This window comes from Capra hircus, chromosome 4 (assembly GCF_001704415.2).
Source record: "Capra hircus breed San Clemente chromosome 4, ASM170441v1, whole genome shotgun sequence".
Lineage (NCBI taxonomy): Eukaryota > Metazoa > Chordata > Mammalia > Artiodactyla > Bovidae > Capra > Capra hircus.
In genome coordinates this window covers 96,975,146-96,998,997 of record NC_030811.1, presented here as the reverse complement: position 1 = coordinate 96,998,997, position 23,852 = coordinate 96,975,146, and the positions used below count along the sequence as shown (strand labels likewise).

At 39.7% G+C, this 23,852-nt stretch overlaps 1 non-coding gene across 1 annotated transcript; it reads right to left on the bottom strand.

Annotated features, from left to right (window-relative positions):
- Positions 18,771-18,842, bottom strand: TRNAW-CCA. The gene has a single exon. It is a non-coding gene; the product is annotated as a tRNA-Trp (tRNA).

Below are 23,852 nucleotides of genomic sequence, written 5' to 3'. Positions count from 1 at the left end.
CTTCATTTTCGTATGTGTTTGGTGTTCCCTGATTATAGGCTTGTATTTAGTTGAATTAGTGATCTTTCAGAGTCGGTATTTATTTCCTCTTCTCAGCAAACAGGGAGCTACCAACTGGAATTGATTTATTCACCTTTTAGTGTCCTGACCTTCATTAAAGAGCCTAAGGACTCCTATCTTTGCAACAGCTTGCTGTCCAGTGACCTGACTCCAGCACTGATGGTGTTTATGTTGAGAGGCACCACACCTTTTGGGTATTAAACAGGCTCCAATTCCAATTTTGATCTTTTCTCTATCTTTGTTGCTTTTGTTTGGTCTCCTTGGAGATATCCCCAACTTTTGATTAATCCAATAATATAATAAAATCATGGGCTAGGCAAGATTTAGTTTATATTCCTAAAGGCCATTCAAAGCAATTATTGGGAATGAAATTTTACAAGTTTGACATTTTCAGAGGTTAGTACACCTAGTACATACTTCCAAGTAAACATGGTGGCTACATTATTTGGGTTAATTTTCATATTGATAACTATAGCACAAAATCATCTTTGTAAATTAAACTGGTATTAGTGTCAAATAACACTGAATATTTTGGTAAATTTTTAGAACTAAACTAGCACTTTTACTCCACTGAGTAACAGAGTTCCCTTAAAGTATGTGTTAAAAGACCTTGGACTTCCCTGGTGGTACAGTGGATAAGAATCTGTCTGCCAATACAGGGAACGTGGATTTGGTTCCTGGTCCAGGAAGATCTCACCTGCTATGGAACAACAAAGATTATGTGCCACCACTACTGAGCTCTCACTCTAAGGCCTTCAAGCCGCAACTACTGGGCCTGCGTGCTGCAACTCCTGAAGCCCACACACCCAGAGCCTGTGCTCCACAGCAAGACAAGCCACTGCAATGAGAAGTCCACACAGGGCACTAGAAAGTAGCCCCTGCTCTCCACAGCTTGATAAAGCCAGCGAACAGCACCTAAGACCTAGTGCAATAAAAAACAAATATTTTTTTTTAAAAAGATCTTAGGAAGTCGGCATTTCTTTAGTCGGCATTTCTCCTCCTCTCAGAAGACTGATTAGTGCGCCTTTGCCTTACACTAATTTCCAAAGTCAACAATTATCTGGTCTACAAAGTATTTACTGAGTCCCAGCTGCATATAATGTGAAAATGCAAAGGAAAGTGATAGTCGCTCAATTGTGTCTGTAGCCTGCCAGGCTTCTCTGTCCATGGAATTCTCCAGGCAAGAATACTGGAGTGGGTAGCCATTCCTTTCTCCAGGGGATCTTGCCAAACTAGGATTTGAACCCAATCTCCTGCACTGCAGGCAGATCATTTACCATCCGAGCCACCAGGAGGTTCAATATGAAGTTTCAGAACTCTCATAACACTCCTAATCCTTTGGTCCTTACTCATATATGCAAGCTAATGACAATAATGTAGAACATATGAATCACAATCCACAAACCCAAGTACTCAGCAAACAGCCATCCTAAATATGTATTAAAATAATCAAATTAGAATGGATTCTAAGTCTTGGTACATGGCAGGTGGGAAATTCTAATTAAGCCATTATTAAGGCCCCGTTCTTTTTCAAAGTCTTAGTGAAATATGGCCTGGAAAAGGAAGTCTGACACACTAACATTTGAACTGTAGTAGGAGAAGGAAATGGCAACCCACTCCAGTGTTCTTGCCTGGAGAATCCCAGGGACGGGGGAGCCTGGTGGGCTGCCATCTATGGGGTCGCACAGAGTCGGACACGACTAAAGTGACTTAGCAGCAGCAGCAGTAGTCACAACTAAAACTGTTACTGGATAAGTGTGAAGAGGTTCTAATCTGGAAACTGTTTTAATGGTTTACTTGTAGTGCACATGCTGTCCTGAGAAACTAGGAATTCTCATGTTCATTGTTCAGTATCCATAGTCTTTCCTTACAACCTTGGTTTTGGTGTCTTTTCACCTACTGTCAGATAAGAGGAAATATTTCTGTCTTTTCTCATGATGTTTCAAATTTTCCTTTTCTCCACTACTTACATTCATAAACAACTCTCCCATTCCTTTATCCCAAGGCTTTTAGGCATCAAATGGCAAGAAAAGATGTATCTTTTAAATGGCTTTTACTTTTGGCCCAGCAAGGCAATTTGTCCTGAGGCTTTGATGCAACACCAAAGATCCTGGCTACCTCAAGGAAGGAGAGGGAGAGGGAGAAAGGCAGACAGACAAGACCAAAGTATTATCTTGTCACAATAATTACTGCTAACATTTCTTGAATGCCTGATATGTGTGAGAGATGGAGCCAAGAAACTTACTGTCATCTCATCTCAAAATAATCTTATGAAATAGGTATTATCTTGATTTCACAAAAGGCTAAAAGGAGTTTAAATCACAGGCCGTGATCTCACAGTTACTAAACTGAATAACCAGGATTTAAACCTCAACCATCTGACTATAAATTATACTGCTTTTGGTCATCGATTAGACTCCTCCAATCCTGCTTGTTCCCGAGTTCTTCTTTTGTCGTTGTTTGGTCATTCAGTCACGTCTTACTCTTTGCAAACCCATGGACTGTATCCTGCCAGGCTTGTTTGTCCATGGCATTTCCTCAGGCAAGAATACTGGAGCAGGTTGTCATTTCCTTCTCCAAGGGATCTTCCCAACCCAGCGATTGAACTGCATTGGCAGGCAGATTCCTTACCACTGAGCCACCTGGGAAGCCCCAGTTTTTCTTTCAGTAACTACCTAAGTTATCCATCAGACAGGACCTAGCAACCAAACAACAACAAAGTTACCCATCTAGGAGTGTCAATTAGCCTTAGATGTCTGTCTGCTTTCTGACAGTTTTCTCCAAGGATTTGGAGTCCTTTTATTATTGAATCTCAGACTAATGAATAGACATCTCCTTGTCTGTTGACAGACTTCTCTAATGCCAACTTCTGTTCATGGCCAGCCATTCCATAGAGTCCCCCAAAGTCATGCTTTGCAAATTTGCTAAAACAACTTGCTGCTACTGCCCTAAGCCCTTCTGTGACAAACTGAGGTGGTAGCACAGGCTGCTCACCTTGTCTGTCCCATCAGTAGGGCTATGTTTTGTGTCTCTCTCTTTTCTCATTTTTTCCCCTTTACTAGACATGTGGTAGGACGCACTGGATGCCAATGTGCAATGAATGAAGCATGTAGACTCCAGTCAACTGAGAAGTACTTAAAAAGTCATTTTGATCAATGAGTAAAATATTTACACTCTATAAACATTTGGTCTTTGGTGTCATATTCATGATCAGAAGGAACTTAAAAATACACTTCTACTCAGCCAAGAAAGTCTTACAGGGGAAAATAGCATGGAAACCTTCTAGTTAAAATATGTAAAACACATACTGTAAAACTTTCCACCACTATAAAATAGCTTGCCCATTGACATGTCATGTTTTCTTAGAATGGAAGGAGTGACGGGCAGATTTTGAGAATGACTTTAAGTGTCCTGGCAAACACTATCCCAGTACTGCTCATTTTGCAAATGTTCAAATATGGTAATTAGGCAGAAATTAGAAAGCAAGCACATTTAAAAACAGATAAATAGCACGTGGTAAATTATATAATAGAAAATTTCATAGTATAATCAAACTATGATAAAATGTATATTTGCTATACCACTGATCAACTGAAAAATCTCACATTTTTATTACTTGGCCAGTATAAAAAGACAAGTATCTGTGTCAAACTTGAATATCATATCTACAAATATTTCTCTTTCACATGCATAAACTGTTATCAGACCTAGAAAGAACACTGATTTTTTAAAGTCTGGAATCTTGGGCTAAAATCTGCATCACTAGGCAGATGAGTATGCCACAAAAATGCAGTCAAACGTTCTATAGGACAGTCCAAAGAAACTAGCATCTGATTGACTTTCTCAGTACCGTTCTATACTGCATCTTTGATTTATAAGCAATAATTACGTTTTAGTTACTTAAATAACACTGGGGTATACAGTACTTTATTCAAATGTTTCACAGAATAGAAATTAAAGATTGATATTTTAATTAAATAAGCTCAAAAGGGTATTTATCTTTTACCCAAGAAAGCATTAAAATGCAAATAAGAAAAATAAACAAGTACATGACTCTTACAATTACCCTAACATTCTCAAGTGGTGTGTATGTGTGGCGGGAGTGGTTCACACATATTTTTAGTAAGGAATAATAGATGTTTCCAAAATATACTATATTTACCTCCAGTATCACTTCCTCAATTATGATTATGTATTTACATACTTATCTATGCCTGCCCCTTTAAGGCAGGCTACAAAGTTTTAGGTATCATTAGAATTTATGTGCCACGATGTTCTGAAGAGTCATTAGCGTTTGGAGAAATTTTAATGTCTTATTTGCAAGGGAACAGGACAGGTGGCATAATAACTTTATTTATATCAATAGGGTCAAAATATCACATGATTGCTGCACTAAAATTTTTAAAGATGAAATAAGATATTGAATAAATAATGTCTCAAATGCCATCTTCAATCAGCTTCCTATTAATAATATTTGAAAATAATTGCTTTCTGAATGCAAATGACTACAAAAACCTTATTAAATTAAGTTATTAAAATGCCTACTCAAAAGAGAAAGGGAATCTGTGTGTTTGTGTGTGTGTGTAGTTGAATCACTTCATCGTATGGTGGAAACTAACACAACATTGTAAAGCAACTATACCACAATAAAAAAATATGATGTGAAAGTACTAAGTCAAGGAAAGCATGAATGCAATGTAGATTTATTATTATAATAGTTGTAAGTTTGTTGTAGCTATATAAACTTATATATTCAGAACAAACAACAGAATAGAAATACATCAAGATATTAATGATGGTTATCTCAAGACAGTAGTATTATGGGTAACTGTCTTTTCTGTATTTTCCATGTTTTTAAAACAATAAGCTGTAGTGATTAAAAGAACAATGAAACGCTATCTTTTTAACCATATCTTAGATTAAACTATTCTCACCTTTCATGTTTCTCCATGTACTTCACAATGTCAATTTCCATTATTCTCACAGTAGAAGATGCTAGGATTATTATCTGATGTCCCTTTAGGATATTCTATAACAGAGAAATTTAATGATTATTACATGATAACAGCATAGAGCAAATGTTATTATCTATATCCACTTTCTTCCAAACCAGAGGAAATTGGAAAGCTCTGATTTCACCTTCAAATTTTAGGGATAGTATGATCTAAACTGATGTTCATAAATAATGATTTAAAGAAAAATTTGTTAGAAAATAAGGAGAAGGTACTTTTCTTATTAAAATATCTATAATTACGTATTTCTTATGAAAACTAAAGCATAGATCTAATCCTGTGCTCAAAACATTAATAAAATCCTGATATACAATCATATAGTTAATTCTGATATACTTTATAATCTTTGAAACATAAGCATTAAGTTGTGTCAAGTTAATGCTATAAAAATTTTAGATATTTGGTAACTGATTCTTTTAAGTCTGCAAGATCAGTATTTTCTTATTGTAAATCTAATTTAAGTCACTAGTTTCTTAACAGAAGGTAGACTCTAAATAATTTCTACATGAAACAAAGCTTAACATGTGGCTCAAACATTGTAATCCCAAATGAACTACTAAAAGAAAGATAGAATTATTTAATATTGCATGAAAGGTAGGCTTACATACCGTGCCTTTTAATAATTTCTCATTTTTTTTAAAAAGGTTAGCTTTATGGTTTACAAAGTGATTTTGTCTAGACAAAGGAAATAATCAGCAATTTTTGTCAAAGTTCTTTTCATTAAAATGAAGTGATTAGATATATAAGTTGTCTTGGTTGTGAGAATGCATTACCATTTTATTAAAATTAAACCAAAAAAGACCATATCACATTATCTTTATTGCTACTTAAAATGACCTATTTGAACAAGGCACAAAAATTCAGTCTTAAAGGCACAGCTTTTTTTCTGGAGGGTGCATGGTTTACAGATAAAAGTATTACCACAGAACATCCCCTAGTGCTCTCATCCCCTAGTGCTCATCATCTCTAGTGCTCTCATGAAAACAGATTTCAAAATTACTGAAGTATTTACAGCATATAATTGTTAATGTCTTCATAAAATATAAAGACAAAAGCTATTTGCAGTAAAATTTCAGTGTGCTTGTAAATTCACATGTGCTTTTTAATAGTCACTCTATTATTTAGTTCATATTCTATAGTTCGATTAAGTATCACAGATATAAAAAAGCAATGACTTGAACTTTAAAAGCATGAAAGTCCAGACTAATGAGCACTCTGCAATGCCAAAGACCCAGGTTCCTTCCCTCTCATTCCTCTGCTCTCTCTAGGGTCGGCTTCCTCTCCTCAGGGTCCAAAACTGCTCACTGCCACAGTCACAATTTAGTCATTAAAAAACTGTGTGGCAGGCAGTTGATGGCAAAGTCCTTCCTCTTATAAGTTTACATCTTGGAACTTACATTCATTACCTTTTAAGGTAGCTCATTGCTCATCATTTAATCTCAAAGCTGCAGCTGGCTACCAGGGAGACTGGAAATTGTAATCTCTACTCTGGATGGCTTTGTAATCAATTAACAATAAAGAGCTCTGTCTCTATCAAAGGGAAGAATATATACCAGGAGGAAAGCGGCACTTGCTGTAGTCAGATTTACATAAACTTTGAAAGTCTAGTCCCTCAAAACCACAATGAGAAATGACCTTACACCTGGTTACTATTGAAAAGATAAGAAATAGCAAGTTTTGGTGAGGATGTGGAAGAAAAGGTAATCCCTGTGCACTATTGGTGGAAATAAAAATTGGTGCACACCTGTGTAAAACAGTATGGAGGGTCCTCAAAAAATTAAAACTATCATATGACCCAGCAATACCACTTTTTGAGTATTTAGCTGAAGACAATGAAAATACTAACTCAAAAACAGATATGCAACCTCATGTTCACTGCATTAAAATTCACCATAGCCAGGATACGGGAATAACCTGAGTGTCCATTGCCATAAGAATGAATAATGAATACATCAAAACAGAATATTACACAGTCATTAAAAAAGAATGAAAAAGAAGAAAGGAAAACCAACAGGCTTATAAAATATTCACTGATCAGCTTGGAGGCTGCCAGAGGAGTGTGGGGATCTAGTGGACATGAGTCTAGTCCCTGAAAAATTATAATGGTTAAAAGAATATTGAAACATTGAGTCCTTCTTTGATTTAGATATTACACTTGTCCTAGATCGATGATCATTATTTTGACTTTTATTCAATAATATGTCTGTCATAGGATCAAATTTAGGTGTCAGTTTTGGAATGTTTCCCAACTCTGTAAGAGTGATGCCCCAACAAAACCAAGACAGCTAAATTTGCAGGGTGTTTTGCTACAGCAAAGATTCAAAACAAGTCACAGAAACCCAGGTGAGTCTTGTAAAGGCTACCAGAAAAAATCAGTTACTAAAGCTATTTTAGTAATACTGTTTTTAGTAGTGTTTCTAATTTAACTTCAGTTACATTTTACATCTATGCTTACCATTCATTTTACATTTCAGGTTTTCTTTCCAGAATTATGTTCCTTTCATTTAAAGTACATATTTTGGAATTTCCATTATGAAAAGTTTCTCTAATGCCTCATTAAAAATAGTTTTAAAATTTTTAAAAAAGTTTCTCTACTAGCAAATTTCTTGTGTGAAATTTTGCTATAGTCATGATAGTATTCGGAGAAGGCAATGGCACCCCACTCCAGTACTCTTGCCTGGAAAATCCTATGAACGACGGAGCCTGGTAGGCTGAAGTCCATGGGGTCGCTAAGCGTCGGATACGACTGAGCGACTTCCCTTTCACTTTTCACTTTCATGCATTGGAGAAGGAAATGGCAACCCACTCCAGTGTTGTTGCCTGGAGAATCCCAGGGACGGGGGAACCTGGTGGGCTGCCGTCTGTGGGGTCACACAGAGTCGGACACGACTGAAGTGACTTAGCAGCAGCAGCATGATAGTATTATGTTGACAGTTATTTTCTTTCAGCACATTACGACAATATTCCCTTGATTTCTACTGGCTTTCAAAGTTGCTGTTTTAGTCCAAAGCCTCTCTCTGAGATTTAATTCTTCAAGAAGTAACACTGTTATTTGACGTAGATTTAGAACTGTTTTCACAATTATATTAGAGTCACACACTTGAATTGTGGCCTACTTTATGAAGACAGACAATAGTTACATTTATTTAGCACTTACCATGTGCCTAACGCTGCAGTGGAAACGTCTCACCTTATTTGTCTAATTCAGTTCTCACAATGAACCTTTTGCTGCACGCGCTCTTCTTGTCTCTGTTCCATGTTCGAAATGTGAGGCTCACAAAGTTTGGAGAATCTCTGCCATATCCCTGAGTGAGTGAGACAGGAGCAGGGAAAAGACTGGATTCACCTGCACAACACAGCCCCGCTCCGGTGAAATTAATTCAACACGTGAAACTGATTCATTTTCTTAAGTTCAGGAGGCGCAGATAGCCCGCGGGGCTAAGCCAGAACTACATTTCCCAGAATCCTTTTCTCAGAGGCCACAGGTGAGTGGCCACAGGCGCGTTTTGCCTGAGGTTCGGAAGGCGTGAGGGAAGCGGTCGTTACCCACCATAGGGCATCCAGTTAGCTGTGGTCAGTGTCCCAAGTCCAGTGCCTACCGGTGAATTCAAGATTGCCTCGCTGTTCCTTGCTCCATGTCCTACTCTTCCGCCAAGCAGCCAGCTGTGGTGGCAAAGGGCAACCCCGTCCCCAGCCTCCTGCCCCATAAGATGCAGAGGTCACAGCCCCGCAGAGGCTTCTCTGGGCTCGCGTGTCCTGCTTCCTAGGCTGCAAAAGGCTGCCTCCCGTAACCCCCGGCCAGCGTCCACCTTGCCATCCATGCTCGTCCTGAGGGGAGCTGGCCTCCAAACCCGCTTTCCCGACCTTCTTTCTCCAGGCCTCCCACAACAGTGTGTGGTCCTACGCCTCCAAAATATCCCTTATTCTATTATGCAGTAAGTAATCGCATATCCCTAACTGAACTCTGACTCAACCCAGAGGGAATATAGTATTGAAATACTGCTAAAGTACTGTTTCCTAAACCTTCTTGTGTGTGCTCCTTAACTGCAGATATTCTGGTTGCTAAGTAAGGCCACGTTGTGACTTTTATGGGCCCTAGACACTTTTGTCTTTGGGGTTCCTCTTCATCCATAAAATATATATTAAACATTATATTTTACAACTGTTGATATAAAGACAAATATAATCCAAGTTGTTTTTCCAAAACTGATTCCTGGATGGGGAAAATCCCCTGGAGGAGGAAATAGCAACCCGCTCCAGTACTCTTGCCTGGGAAATCCCATGGACCGAGGAGCCTGGCTGGATACAGTCCAAAGGGTCGCAGGCAGTCAGACACAACTGAGCACACACATACACCAGCACACCATGGACCCTAGGAATTGTGTCTACATGGCTAATGGAGAAGCTAGTCCTGTTACTAGGTTTGACTAGGGACCAGGAATATGCATTTTAGTAACTCTCCCTTGGTGATTCTGCTCATTAGACAAGTTCCAGAAGTGCTACTAGAGGACTTGAGTGCCTCAGGACCTGAAGAAAACCGTGATCATGTTAGAGGATAAACAACAAAACCAACCTTCATATGGAAGGCGACATATTTGTGGGGAAACACTTTTTTTTTTTTTTTTAAGATAAAAGTAGGGAGGTGGGAGGGGGGTTCATGTTTGGGAACGCATGTAAGAATTCAAGATTTTAAAATTTAAAAAAATAAAATAAAATAAAGTCTCCTGCTAAAAAAATAAAAAAATAAATAAATAAAACATATAGAAGATCAAAAAAAAAAAAAAAAGATAAAAGTAACTTTATTTGACAAAAAGTTTTGGAATTAGCTTTTCTCTGCTCCATACGATTGTTCCAAGTATATAGGGAATGTCATGCCCAAACATGTATGCATAATGGCTCATGAATGAATTCCACGTGATGGATTTGCATTTCTAATAATGCATACTAGACTATGACAGAAGGCAAAAGATATAAAGACATCTTAAAAGGTGTGTGTTTTTGAACCCTGAGCAAAGAGGCAACATGGTAGGGTAGAAAGAGCCTTAGATTTAAGTCAAAAAGCTGGTGTCAGGATTGTCACGAATTAACTGTGCAGTTACTACAGTTGACATGGAATCAACCCAAACTGGAGTAAACACAAGGGGAATCTGTGAACTGAGGTAACTGAACAGCAGCAGTAGAGATGGCTCAGGAAAGAGCCCAGTGAAACAAACACAACTCTCTCCTCACTCAGCCTCTTCACTTTTTTAAAACTATTTGTTATTTCGTAACTTAGTCGCGTTCAACTCTTTTGTGACCCCATGACTATAGCTTGCCAGGCTCCTCTGTCCATGGGATTTTCCAGGCAAGAATTCTGGAGTGGTTTGCTATTTCCTTCTCTATTTAAAAAGTATATTGACAGCAAAATTTAGCTCTGAAAAATAGCAGACACCCACCCTATGTCTTACGCTTATAACACATCTGATTTTCAAGTTTTGTTTCTTTCCCATGGATTGATCTTGCAATAGAATCACAATAGTGTTACTGCTGTAAGGAAATAGTTCTAGACCAATGAATTCATCTTACAAGCCCCCTCTGAGAATTAAAGTCCAAAAGCAAAAGAAAGTTATGATAAACTAGGTCTATTCATAAAGAAGAATTTCCCAGACTGCTGTGCTTATAAAGCTCCAGCATAAAATTGATTTGTTTTTATTCGTTTCCTGTCTCTGAATTAAATTTTAATCTCCTTCCTGCAGGGAAATAAACTGTATAATATATTCCAGGATTTAGGACAGTTCTTTAATCAATGGGGACTCCTTAAGAAACGCTAATGATGAAAACCAAGAAAACAAGTAAATTTTAATATCTTATTCAACCATGAAAATAAATACAAAAGTGCTGAGCATAACCACCTATAGTAATCAGTACTACAAGTTGTTTTTGTGAAAATATTCAATATATTTTCTTAAGCCACTTATATGTGTATACGTCTAATCTCTATTATTAGATGCTTTCCTGATTATATATTTTTTTGTATTTGATTCCCAATAGCACCTCTTCTGGAGAAGGAAATGGCAACCCACTCCAGTATTCTTGCCTAGAGAATCCCATGGACAGAGGAGCCTGGTGCCCATAGGGTCGCACAGAGTCAGACGCAACTGAAACAACTTAGCATGTGTGCATGCATTGGAGAAGGCAATGGCAACCCGCTCCAGTATTCTTGCCTGGAGAATCCCAGGGACGGAGGAGCCTGGGGCTGCCATCTATGGGGTCACATAGAGTCGGACATGACTAAAACGACTTAGCACCTCTACCTAACCATAAAAGTTGAGATCCCTTAAAGATAACTTTTTGTACTTAATGAAACAAGAAACAATTTGAGACAGGTTACAAAAACATATTTCTGGTCATTTGTTGTGAGGACTGGGAAATGGGATAAACTAGAATGAATCAGTTTTCAGGTGGTGCCAGTGATAAGGAATGTGCCTGCTAATGCAGGGGACGTAAGAGATGTAGGTTCAGTCTCTATGTCAGGAAGATCCCCTGGAGGAGGGCATGGCAACCCACTCCAGTACACATGCCTGGAGAATCCCATGGACATCCTGTGGGGCTACAGTCCATAGGGTGGCAAAGAGTCAGACACAACTGAAGTGACTTTGCATGCATGCAAAGTTTGCACATATGAGGGAGCAAAATTTGCTGCCCCCAAATTGTCTTTTTGGCATAAAGATTATCTTCAGTTCAGTTCAGTTCAGTTGCTCAGTCATGTCCTACTCTTTATGACCCCATGAACTGCAGCACACTTCTTTATAAGGGTGGTAGAAATACTAAAAATACTATTATGTATATTCAGATATCATTTTTCATAGACAGTTGAGACAGAGGTTACTGGACATTTTTCTGATTCCACAGGGAAATGGCAGTTAAGTTTTCCAAATATGTGAACTAGGCATACTTTGGGCTTTCCTGGTGGCACAGTGGTGTAGAATCCATTTGCCAATGCTGTAGACACAGGAGATACATGTTCGATCCCTGGGTCAGGAAGATCCCCTGGAGGAGGAAATGGCAATCCACTCCAGTATTCTTGCCTGGGACATCCAATGGACAGAGGAGCCGGGGGGCTGTTGTCCATGGGGTGACAAAGAGATCAACACCACTGAGTGACTGAGCATGTGCATGCACGCACGCGCACACACACACACACACACACACACACACACACACACAGAGGCATATTTTACCTCTTCCTTACATCTGCTTCCCAAGATGTTCCTGTAATGAAACATCAGAACACAAACAAGTTCATTAAAATAATATACAGGGTAGAGCACAACTTGACAACTTTATGTGTAACTTAAACATTTATTTTGTAAATATTATGAATTACAAGTTATTTTGACTTTGAAATTATTTTAAATCTCAAAGTGATAAAACAAAATGGAATTACTTTTAACTTTTCTTTAGGAAGATGCTTTTATTAAAATCGGTAGAAGGCAAGTTTTGATGTAGTTCCAACCTCACAAATAATGGTTTCCTGAGATCTCCATCTCCCATATGAAAGACCTCATTAGGAAGGGCCCTTAGGAGCCTTCTTTATACATGAGACTTACCATCTGTGTTGTACTGGTTATGCCAGGAGTAAACATTTTATTTAATTTTAACCAGATTTCCTCCAATAAAATGGAAATTGAGGTCAGCAGGTATTTTGCACCAGGTTAGGTTACTGAAGGTAGTCAGGTCAGTATTGAGGTGAAGAACCTGTCTGTTGAGAAACAAAAAAGATGAACTAGAGAAAGAACAATGTCAGAGATGTAAAAAAGCACCCAGAATGAGATATATTGGCTCAAAGACAAAAAAAAAAAAAAAAGAAAAAAAAAGAAATCAGAGAATGACTCCCTGGGTTCTCTAGTTCCGTCACTTCCATTATGAATTCCCGGTGTACTTTTTACTCTTAGTTTTCATAAGAGTTCCTTCATAGTTCCTTCCTTGCAAAATAAATTCCTCCTTTTTGCACAAGCTTATTCTAAGCATGTTTCCATAATATGAAGCCCAACTATCTCTAAGGCATCATCCTATAATTATCACTTGCAAATATTGGCCAGAAAAGTATTTTAATTTCTTCCAACATTTTAATGCCCAATCAATTGCACATGTTTTTGTTTTCTCTATGCAATTTATCCAAGACACCAAATTGACCTGCATTCACAGGTATGAATAACAAACCATATGTTCAGAGGTACTATGATGGTTTTCTGATTCTGCTGCCTGTTCACATTTCCAAAACAAACAATAAACTAATAACCAAACATTAATTGAATATAATTATTTTAAAATATTGGTGCTGTGGAGAATGCAAAGAGAAAATAATGCAATTCACATGAGAAAACATAGTTTCTCAATAACAGACTGTCTTGACTATATGAAAAGGAGTGATCTATTCAGTAAATGTGTAGAAAATGTTCAGAGTAGGGGTGGTTTAAACACACAAAATTCATTCCCTCTAATTTTCTGAAGGAGTCGCCTCATACAATAATTTAATCATCCTTTGGAGAGTTCATTATACAGTATTTGGATTTACAGTCAGTGGTTTGATTGAACTTTTCAAAATTATTTCTCTTCATATAAGGAAGCAATAATTGCTTGGTATGGCACTCAGTAGTTTTACTTTTAAGTAAAATAAATAAGCTCTGACTGAACCAAGCAGAAAATGAGTTTATCCAATACTGAGTAATACTCAGCCTAATGAGAAAGGCTGAAGAACTAAGATCATAGGTGATGTACAGTGAGTAATGCTTAAAGCTGTCCTGGAAAAATGATCTAGCCAAGACACTGTGTCTGCCCCCAGGCACTATTAACTGGAGCTCCCACAACCCAAAACTGGCTGCCATGGATATTTTAGAGGGCTCTCCACAGAGTCAGCACTCTACCTCAGGAACTCGGTTTCCCTGTACCTGGCACTCTTTTGGAGAGAATTCTGTAGGTCATGCTTCTTTGCATCATTAGGACACATTTCAGAGTCTAGCAGAGCAGAGGATGCAAAGGATTCTGGGAAATAATGAGCATGCCATTTTCAACTTCACAGGGACAGGTAGGCGCTACTCACTCAAAGGTCCAAGGAGTAGAGGATTCCTTGAACATAGAAAGGTGGTCACTATCCTGATTAGTCAGGAGGTGTGAGAATTGTCTGCTGTACCAACGGCTAGTACAATTGATGTGAGTGTTGTTCCTTTTTCAGTGTTGTTCTTAGTGATTTTTCCCATCTCAAGTTGCTTTCTATTAGGGCCAGTGTAGCCAGAGGAATTCTCATCCCAAATAAAAGGTCACAAGTCGAAAGTATTTTTGTTTTATGGGTTTTACTGGTTTTCAGCACAACAAAAATATGGGTTGATAAAATAAAATGTATATAGGGACAATACTGAGGTGTAGCTGAAGTCATTTTTTCAAAGTGATCACATGTGTAATTCACAGTGACTGTGAAGATTTTCAGAATCTCTTTGGTCAGTGTTTGAGCTTTGGATAGGCCACTTCTACTTTCTAAGGGATGAAAAATGTGTGCACTGATTTTCCGGTTTCCTTAATATCTAAGGAAACAAAAAAATACCAGAAAACTGGAAAAAAAAATTTCTCAATAGGGGCTTCCCAGGTGGCACTAGTGGTAAGGAACCCACAGGCCAATGCAGGAGAGATAAGATGCAGGTTCACTGCCTGAGTCGGGAAGATCCCCTGGAGGAGGAAATGGCACCCCACTCCAGTTCCTGCCTGGAAAAATCCCGTGGACAGAGAAGCCTGGTGGGCCACAGTCTATGGGGTCTTAAAGAGTCAGACAGGACTGAGCATCTTAAGCACATACAAATATACACATTTGAAGACTTTATGGGAAACAACTATTGCATCTGACATACACCTGAAATGTGAAATGGTGACTATAATTTGTCATTAAGAAGGAAAGATAAAAATTACTCCCAGGACCTGGAGACATCAGTACAATCACACAGAAGTGGATATAATCATATGAGAGGATTAAACAATAGGTCCTTTGGAGAAGTGAAGGAATATACAGCCCCATAAGCTACCCTAGAGAGCCTTGCTGTTAAGACAAAAGGATTCCCTCATTCCTTACTCATGATTATGGTAAATTTGATTATTTTCATTAGTGCTCTTCCTAAATTCCATATCAACTCTGGGCCAATGGAGTTGACTCTTTTCTAGGAGTTGCACTTTCTCTAGTGATAGGAAGAGTTTCAAACCAAGTGAAGTGTGGTCATGAAATCACCATTTGCTACTTTCCATTCACCTGTCTCCTCCAGCCCTTCCCAGAGATGTTCACACCAAGCGGCCAGAGCCCTTTAAACCAAAAGAAAAGCCAAGAAGATACAGATGCCATGAGTATGGATTAATTATGATTTATTTACTGGTTTATGAAATGGTTTACACCTAATTCCTACTGACATTTTTTTTCTTATACAAAAATATAAAATAACCAGCAATCTCAGGAGATATATTGCAAGACAGTATAACTTAATATACTAGGTGATTAAAACATCCAGAAACTAAAGATTTAATCTTGATTATGTCTCGGCTCATGATGCACTGTGTGAAACAAGTACCTGAAATACCTCAGCTCTTCTGCTTCATTCTAGAAAAAGAATGATGTTTTCCTGCAAAGGTGGGGGGCAAATTTGCCACCACAAAATATATCTCTTCGGTAAAAGGATTATGTTTAAGAAATGGCAGATATAGGAGAAACTCTGAAAACAGAGGTTTCCCTTTTATCTGTCATTTATTTTATTTTTTGACATCGAGGACAGCATTCTGCTTTATTGACTAAGCTAAAGCCTTTGATTTGCTTCCTGATCTGCATATATGTTTCTCAAAACGCAGGTCAGGTGACCTGGTATTCCCATCTCTTTCGGAATTTTCCACAGTTTATTGTGATCCACACAGGCAAAGTCTTTGGCATAGTCAATAAAGCAGAAATAGATGTTTTTCTGGAACTCTCTTGCTTTTTCCATGATCCAGCAGATGTGGGCAATTTGATCTCTGGTTCCTCTGCCTTTTCTAAAACCAGCTTGAACATCAGGAAGTTCATAGTTCATGTATTGCTGAAGCCTGGCTTGGAGGATTTTGAGCATTACTCTACTAGCATGTGAGATGAGTGCAATTGTGCGGTAGTTTGAGCATTCTTTGGCATTGGCTTTCTTTGGGATTGGAATGAAAACTGTCCTTTTTCAGTCCTGTGGCCACTGCTGAGTTTTCCAAATGTGCTGGCATATTGTGTGCAGCACTTTCACAGCATCATCTTTAGGATTTGAAATAGCTCAACTGGAATTCCATCACCTCCACTAGCTTTGTTCCTAGTGATGCTTTCTAAGGCCCACTTGACTTCACATTCCAGGACGTCTGGCTGTAGGTGAGTGATCACATCATCGTAATTATCTTGGTCGTGAAGATCTTTTTTGTAGTTTTTCTGTGTATTCTTGCCACCTCTTCTTAATATCTTCTGCTTCTGTTAGGTCCATAATATTTCTGTCCTTTATAGAGCCCATCTTTGCATGAAATGTTCCCTTGGTATCTCTAATTTTCCTGAAGAGATCTCTAGTCTTTCCCATCCTGTTCTTTTCCTCTATTTCTTTGCATTGATCACTGAGGAAAGCTTTCTTATCTCTCCTAGCTATTCTTTGGAACTCTGCATTCAGATGCTTATATCTTTCCTTTTCTCCTTTGCTTTTCCCTTTTCTTCTTTTGACAGCCATTTGTAAGGCCTCCCCAGACAGCCATTTTGCTTTTTTGCATTTATTTTCCATGGGGATGGTTTTGACTGGACATGGAACAACAGACTGGTTCCAAATAGGAAAAGGAGTATGTCAAGGCTGTATATTGTCACCCTGCTTGTTTAACTTCTGTGCAGAGTACATCATGAGAAATGCTGGGCTGGAAGAAGCACAAGGTGGAATCAAGATTGCTGGGAGAAATATCAATAACCTCAGATATGCAGATGACACTACCCTTATGGCAGAAGGTGAAGAGGAACTAAAGAGCCTCTTGATGAAAATGAAAGGGGAGAGTGAAAAAGTTATCTTGAAACTCAGTATTCAAAAAACAAAGATTATGACATCCGATCCCATCACTTCACAAGAAATGCATAAGGAAAAAGTGAAAACAGTGACAAATTTTGCTTTCTTGGCCTCTATAATCACTGTACACAGTGACTGCAGCCATGAAATTGAAAGATACTTTCTCCTTAGAAGGAAAGCTATGACATATCTAGATAGCATATTAAAAAGCAGAAACATCACTTTACCAACAAAGGTCTGAATAGTTAAAGTTATGGTTTTTCCAGTAGTCATGTATGGATGTGAGAGTTGTACCATAAAGAAGGCTGAGTGCCGAAGAATTGATGCTTTTGAATTGTGGTGCTGGAGAACTCTTGAGAGTCCCTTGGACTGTGAGGAGATCCAACCAATCCATCCTAAAGGAAATCAGTCCTGAATATTCATGGAAGGACTGAAGCTGAAGCTAAAACTCCAATGTTTTGGCCACCTGATGCAAAGAACTGACTCCTTGGAAAAGACCCTGATTTTGGGAAAGGTTGAAGGCAGGAGGGAAAGGGGACAACAGAGGATGAGATGGTTGAATGGCATCACCAATTCAATGGATGTGAGTCTGAGCAAAGTCTGGGATAGTGAAGGACAGGGAAGCCTGGTTTGCTGCAGTTCATGGGGTCACAGAATCAGACATGAACTGAGCCCCTGAAAAACAGCAACATGACAATCTGTCTTCTACTACATCACACACAGTCCCTTTTCTGGAATTCTACTGCTGCTGTTTAGTTGCTAATTCATCTCTGATTCTTGTGACCCCAGAGACTGCAGCCTGCCAGGCTCCTCTGTCCATGGGATTTCCTTGGGCAAGATAACTAGAGTGGGCTGTCATTTCTTTCCCCAGGGGATCTTCCATTCTCAGAGACTGAACCCACATCTCCTGCTTGGCAGGTAGATTCTTTACCACAGAGCCACCTGGGAAACCCCCATTCTTGAATAGCATATTTAAAAGCATACTATGGGTTTTATAATATTGTATTTAGAAAGCCATTAGAGTCTTCAAACATTAAAAAGGAAAGAAAAAAAAAACAAAGAACATTTTAAAAGAAAAGCAATTTTAACACATTTCAACCGCTCACTGGGTTCTCAGATCTGACTGAAAACAGAAGTTCACATCTACCTTAAGTTACTTGACTAATATCACTGTTTTGAGAGCTTGACAATCACTTCAGAAGCTGCTTCAAGGCCAGTTCAACAAGAAATTTACATCTACCATCAACATCTGTGTTATGGCATCATGAACCTGTGTTCCTTTGCAACTGTGTAACAACAGGAATGTAAAATTCCCAGTCCTAGAGTTTTGCAAAATGTTTTAGAAATGGAAGTGTAATTGACTATTAAATGCTGTGTCCTAGGGGAACAGTTCTAAACCTTAATAAATATAAGGTGTAGACATCATGATTTATTGCTGCGTAAAGTGACCTTGGGGCTTCCCAGGTGGCTCAGTGGGTAAAGAATCCACCTGCCACACAGGAGAAAGTGAAAGTGAAAGTGAAGTCGCTCAGTCGTGTCCGACTCTTTGCGACCCCATGGACTATAGCCTACCAGGCTTCTCCATCCATGGGATTCTCCAGGCAAGAATACTGGAGTGGGTTACCTTTTCCTTCTCCAGGAGATCTTCCCGATCCAGGGATCGAACCTGGGTCTCCCGCATTGGAGGCAGACGCTTTAACCTCTGAGCCACCAGGGAAGCCCATGGCTTTAATCCCTGGGTTGGGAAGATCCCCTGGGAGAGGAAATGACAACCCATTCCAGTGGGATTACTTGGAGAATCCCATGAACAGAGGAGCCTGACAGGCTACAGTCCATAGGGTCATGAAGAGTCAGACACGACTCAAGTGACTTGGCATGCACACACACAAAGTGACCTTGTCTACAGGTAACTGGTTATCTCTATCAAAATTCAGTGAGCATACTGGGTCAAACCAGGTCTCAGAAATGGTCCAGGGGCCAAACATATCTCAGCAAATACACACCTGTTAGGCATGCAGATATCCAAGGCAGATTCTGGTTGCACAGGGTCTAGCAAGCAATGCCAGTTGCACTGACCTCGGTAAAGTCACAGGTCATTAGCGAACATCGGTAGCCTCAGGGTACATATGCTCAATTTGATGATTGCTCTCACTTCGCCTCCTATGGCTACTGCAGGGAAAGGAGATAGCATACCCTGGCAAGTCTCAGGGGCTTTATTAAGCAGGTGCAACAGAAGAAAGGATTCATTTAAAAAAAAAAAGGCAAAGAAAAAACAAAGGGAGTCTTTATAGTCCTTTTATATATTGATTGTTAGAGCAACGTGTCCTTTTTTTAAACTGTAAAACATTAAAAGATCCTAGGTGTAAGAAATTGTGGTACATATATACAATGGAATGTTACTCAGCTTTACAAAAAGAACGCATTTGAGTCAGTCCTAATGAGGTGAATGAACCTAGAGCCTACTGTGCAGAGTGAAGTAAGTCAGAAAGACAAATATTGTATATTAACATATATATGGGATCTGGAAAAATGGTACCAATGAACCTATTTGCAGGGCAGCAATGGAAACGCAGACATCGAGAAGGGACTCGTGGACACAGTGTGGGAAGGACAGGGTGGGGCAAAAGAAGAGAGTGGTATGGAAACGTAGACACTAAGATACATGAGCTAGATAGCCAGTGGGAATTTGCTGAATGACACAGGGAGCTCAACCAAGTGCTCTGATAACCTAGAGGGGTGGGATGGGGTGGGAGATAGGAGGGAGGAGACATTTATATACCTATGGCTGATTCATGTTGATGTATGACAGAAACCCACACAATATTGTAAAGCAAATATCTTGCAATAAGAACTTTAAAAAAAAAATCCTGGTAGGACATTACCTGGTTAGCCAGCATCTGCAGTTGGAGATGTTAATATTCACACAGAGCTAAGAAGGGATAGTGGAGGATGAGCTTTGGATTCAAGGGCTTGTCCATAGCATTGACTATCGCCCCCACCACGTGGTCTCCATTTGGTTCTTCAGTGGTTAATTATATGAGAGGAAGACTCTTTTGGGCATTTCTCAAGCAGGTCACAAAGAGACAGGATTGAGCACACACAGACAAGACTCTTTTCAAGGAAGATGGCTATTTTTAAGCCTATGCATTTACATAGACAGAAGCAGTAGGAACAGTTCCTAAAAGACAGAATTGAAAATATTCACAGGAGAGTATCCATGCCAGTCACTAGATGGAGCCCACACTAAATTCAGCTTTGGGGTGTTAGAAACAGGACTCAAACCAACAGAATTAGAATCCTTTAGAATCCTCCTGCCAATGAGGGAGACTCAGGAGACGCAGGTTCAATCCCTGGGTTGGGAAGATCCCCTGAAGGAGGAAATGGCAACCCACTGCAGTATTCTTGCCTATCCTTGGACAAGATGTGCCTTGCAAATCCCATGGACAGAGGAGCCTGGTGGGCTACATTCCGTGAGGTCACAAAGAGTCACAAATGACTGAGCATGCAAGAAGATGCACAAATACAAAATATATTAGGTGGGAAAGAAAGATACTTAAACCCGGTGATTGGGGATGGCATTTTACATCTGTTGAAATTTTGCAAGAGGGTACTTTAGAAATTCCTGTTAGGCTATATGCAATAGCACAGTTGAAAACAACTTGGACAGGACCATGGAAAAAGATAATTTTTAGCTGTGGAATTGCATTGATGAATATGCTGCTCTGACCTAGTTCAGAACTTTCTGGAAGTGTCGTTCTAGGGGCAAAATCCATCTGCTTATCCCCCTCAGGAGGATAACCAGAAAAGCAGCGGTTGGTATTGGAAGAACCCTCATGAAGGTAGATGCATTTTGGCCAGAGAGGCTGCTGATGCACGCTGTTGAGACAGGAAGTGAAGCCCCTGATTGACTCCAGGTCAGGGGCCAGCAAACCTTTCCTGTGAAGCCCAGACAGTATATATTTTTGGCTTTGCAGGCCAGATGGCCTTTGTCACAACTACTCAACTATTCCAACATTAGTGCAAACATGGCCATAGGAAATATGTAAACAAGCAAGTGTGCCTATGGCCAGTGAAACTTTATTTACGGACACTGACATTTGAATTCCACTTAATTTTCATGTGTTACAAAAATTATTCCTTTTTTGATTTTTTAAAAACCATTTAAAGGGCTTCCCAGGCACTAGTGGCAAAGAACATGCCTACCAATGCAGGAGACATAAGTGACTTCGGTTTGATCCTTGGGTTGGGAAGATCCCCTGGAGAAAGGCATGGCAACCCACTCCAGCATTCTTGCCTGGAGAATCCCATGGACAGAGGAGAGGGGCAGGCTACAGTCCACGGGGTTGCAAAGGGCCAGACATGTCTGAAGTGACCATTAAAACAACCATTAAAACACCATTAGCAACCATTAAAACACTGAAGCCCATTCTTTTTATTATTTTATTTATTGATTTATTTTTGGCTATGCTGGGTCTTTACTGCTGTGCTCGGGCTTTCTCTAGTTAGTTGCAGTGAGCAGAGACTACACTTTGTTGAAATGCACAGGCTTGTCATTGTGGTGACTTCTCTCCTTGCAGAACACAGGCTTTAGGGTGAGGGCTTCCGTAGTTGCAACATATGGGCTCAGTAGTTGTGGCTCCCAGGCTCTAGAGCATAGGTTCAACAGTGCATGAGCTGAGTTGCTCCACAGCATGTGGGGTCCTCTCAGACCAGGGATCAAACTTGTGTTCCCTGCATTTGCAGGCGGATTCTTAACCACTAGACCTCCAGGGAAGTCCCTGAAGCCTATTCTTATCTCCTAGGCTATACAAAGTCAGGCAGTAGGCTGGAATGGTCCATAGGCTGCTAGTGTCTGCTGATTCTTATACTAAGTTGGCAGGTAACTTTTAACTACTGTGTTAAAGTGGAGCTCTTTTTACCCACCATGATGTCTCCTTTTTCGATTTGAGCCATCTGTCAAAGGTATACTTCTGGTCTCTTGTTCTACCCTTTACTCCTTCTTGTGGATATAGATTTACAAGATTGATGGATCATAGCATTAGTTCATATTTCTCAATTGTACAGGAGTAAACTATTGATGAAAGTGAAAGTAGAGAGTGAAAAGTTGGCTTAAAGCTCAATATTCAGAAAACAAAGATCATGCCATCTGGTCCCATTACTTCATGGCAAATAGATGGGGAAACAGTGGAAACAGTGTCAGACTTTATATTTTGGGGCTCCAAAATCACTGCAGATGGTGACTGCAGCCATGAAATTAAAAGATGCTTACTCCTTGGAAGAAAAGTTATGACCAACCTAGAAAGCATATTCAAAAGCAGAGACATTACTTTGCCAACAAAAGTCTGTCTAATCAAGGCTATGGTTTTTCCAGTGGTCATGTATGGATATGAGAGTTGGACTGTGAAGAAAGCTGAGCGCCGAAGAATTGATGCTTTTGAATGTGGTGTTGGAGAAGACTCTTGAGAGTCCCTTGGACTGCAAGGAGATCCAACCAATCCATTCTAAAGGAGATCAGCCCAGGGATTTCTTTGGAAGGAATGATGCTAAAGCTGAAACTCCAGTACTTTGGCTACCTCATGAGAAGAGTTGACTCATTGGAAAAGACTCTGATGCTGGGAGGGATTGGGGGCACGAGGAGAAGGGGACGCCAGAGGATGAGATGGCTGGATGGCATCACGGACTCGACGGACATGAGTCTGAGTGAACTCTGGGAGTTGGTGATGGACAGGGAGGCCTGGCGTGCTGCGATTTATGGGGTCGCAAAGAGTCGGACACGACTGAGCGACTGAACTGACTGACTGACTGAAACTATTGAACGTCCTAAATGCAGGTAGACAGTGAATCATTGGTGTGTATTCTCACTACTTCTCTGAGAGTCAGTGCAGAGGCAAGTGTGTCCCATTTGCAGACTTTGTCCCAAGGAGTTGTCTAACGGACTTTGTTTCAGGCCTCTCATGTATCAGGGGAAATTGACTGGATCCTGATTAGACCTAAGCCTTCATTTCCAACTCCTCCAATGGTAGCTGGTTCAAGAAACTTGGCTGAAGGCCATTTAGCATTTGTAAACAAGTGATGGTAAATGTTACTACTTAGGGATGGGCACAGTGACCTGAGTTGACTCAAATCTTTTTCAAAGTTGGAGGAGCTGGTTTTCTTCTTTGTCACTGGATATGAACAAGGGAAGTGTGTTGCCATGTAATTAATGCTGGCATTTATCTTGTGACCATAAAGGAAGCAAACCCAAGGAAAAAGCTGGCAGGCTGAGGACACAGAGCTGAGAGAGACAGAGAAAGCTTCTACAGCTGTGACTCATTCATGAGGGGAGCCCATCTTACCCCTAGATGTCTTGTTTTGTAAGCAAATGCATTTATGTATTGTGTAAGTCTTCTATAGCTTATATATATAATGAGCTAAGAATAACTAAAGAGCCTCTTGATGAAAGTGAAAAAGCTGGCTTTAAACTCAACATTCAGAAAACTAAGCTCATGGCATCCTGTCCCATCACTTCATGGCAAATAGATGGGGAAACAATGGAAACAATGGCAGATTTTATTTTGGGGGGGGTTCTAAAATCACAGCAGATGGTGACTGTAGCCATGAAATTAAAAGACGCTTGCTTCTTTGAAGAAAATCTATGACCAACCTAGACAGCATATTAAAAAGCAGACACATTACTTTTCCAACAAAGGTCCAGCTAGCCAAAGCTATAGTTTTTCCAGTTGTCGTG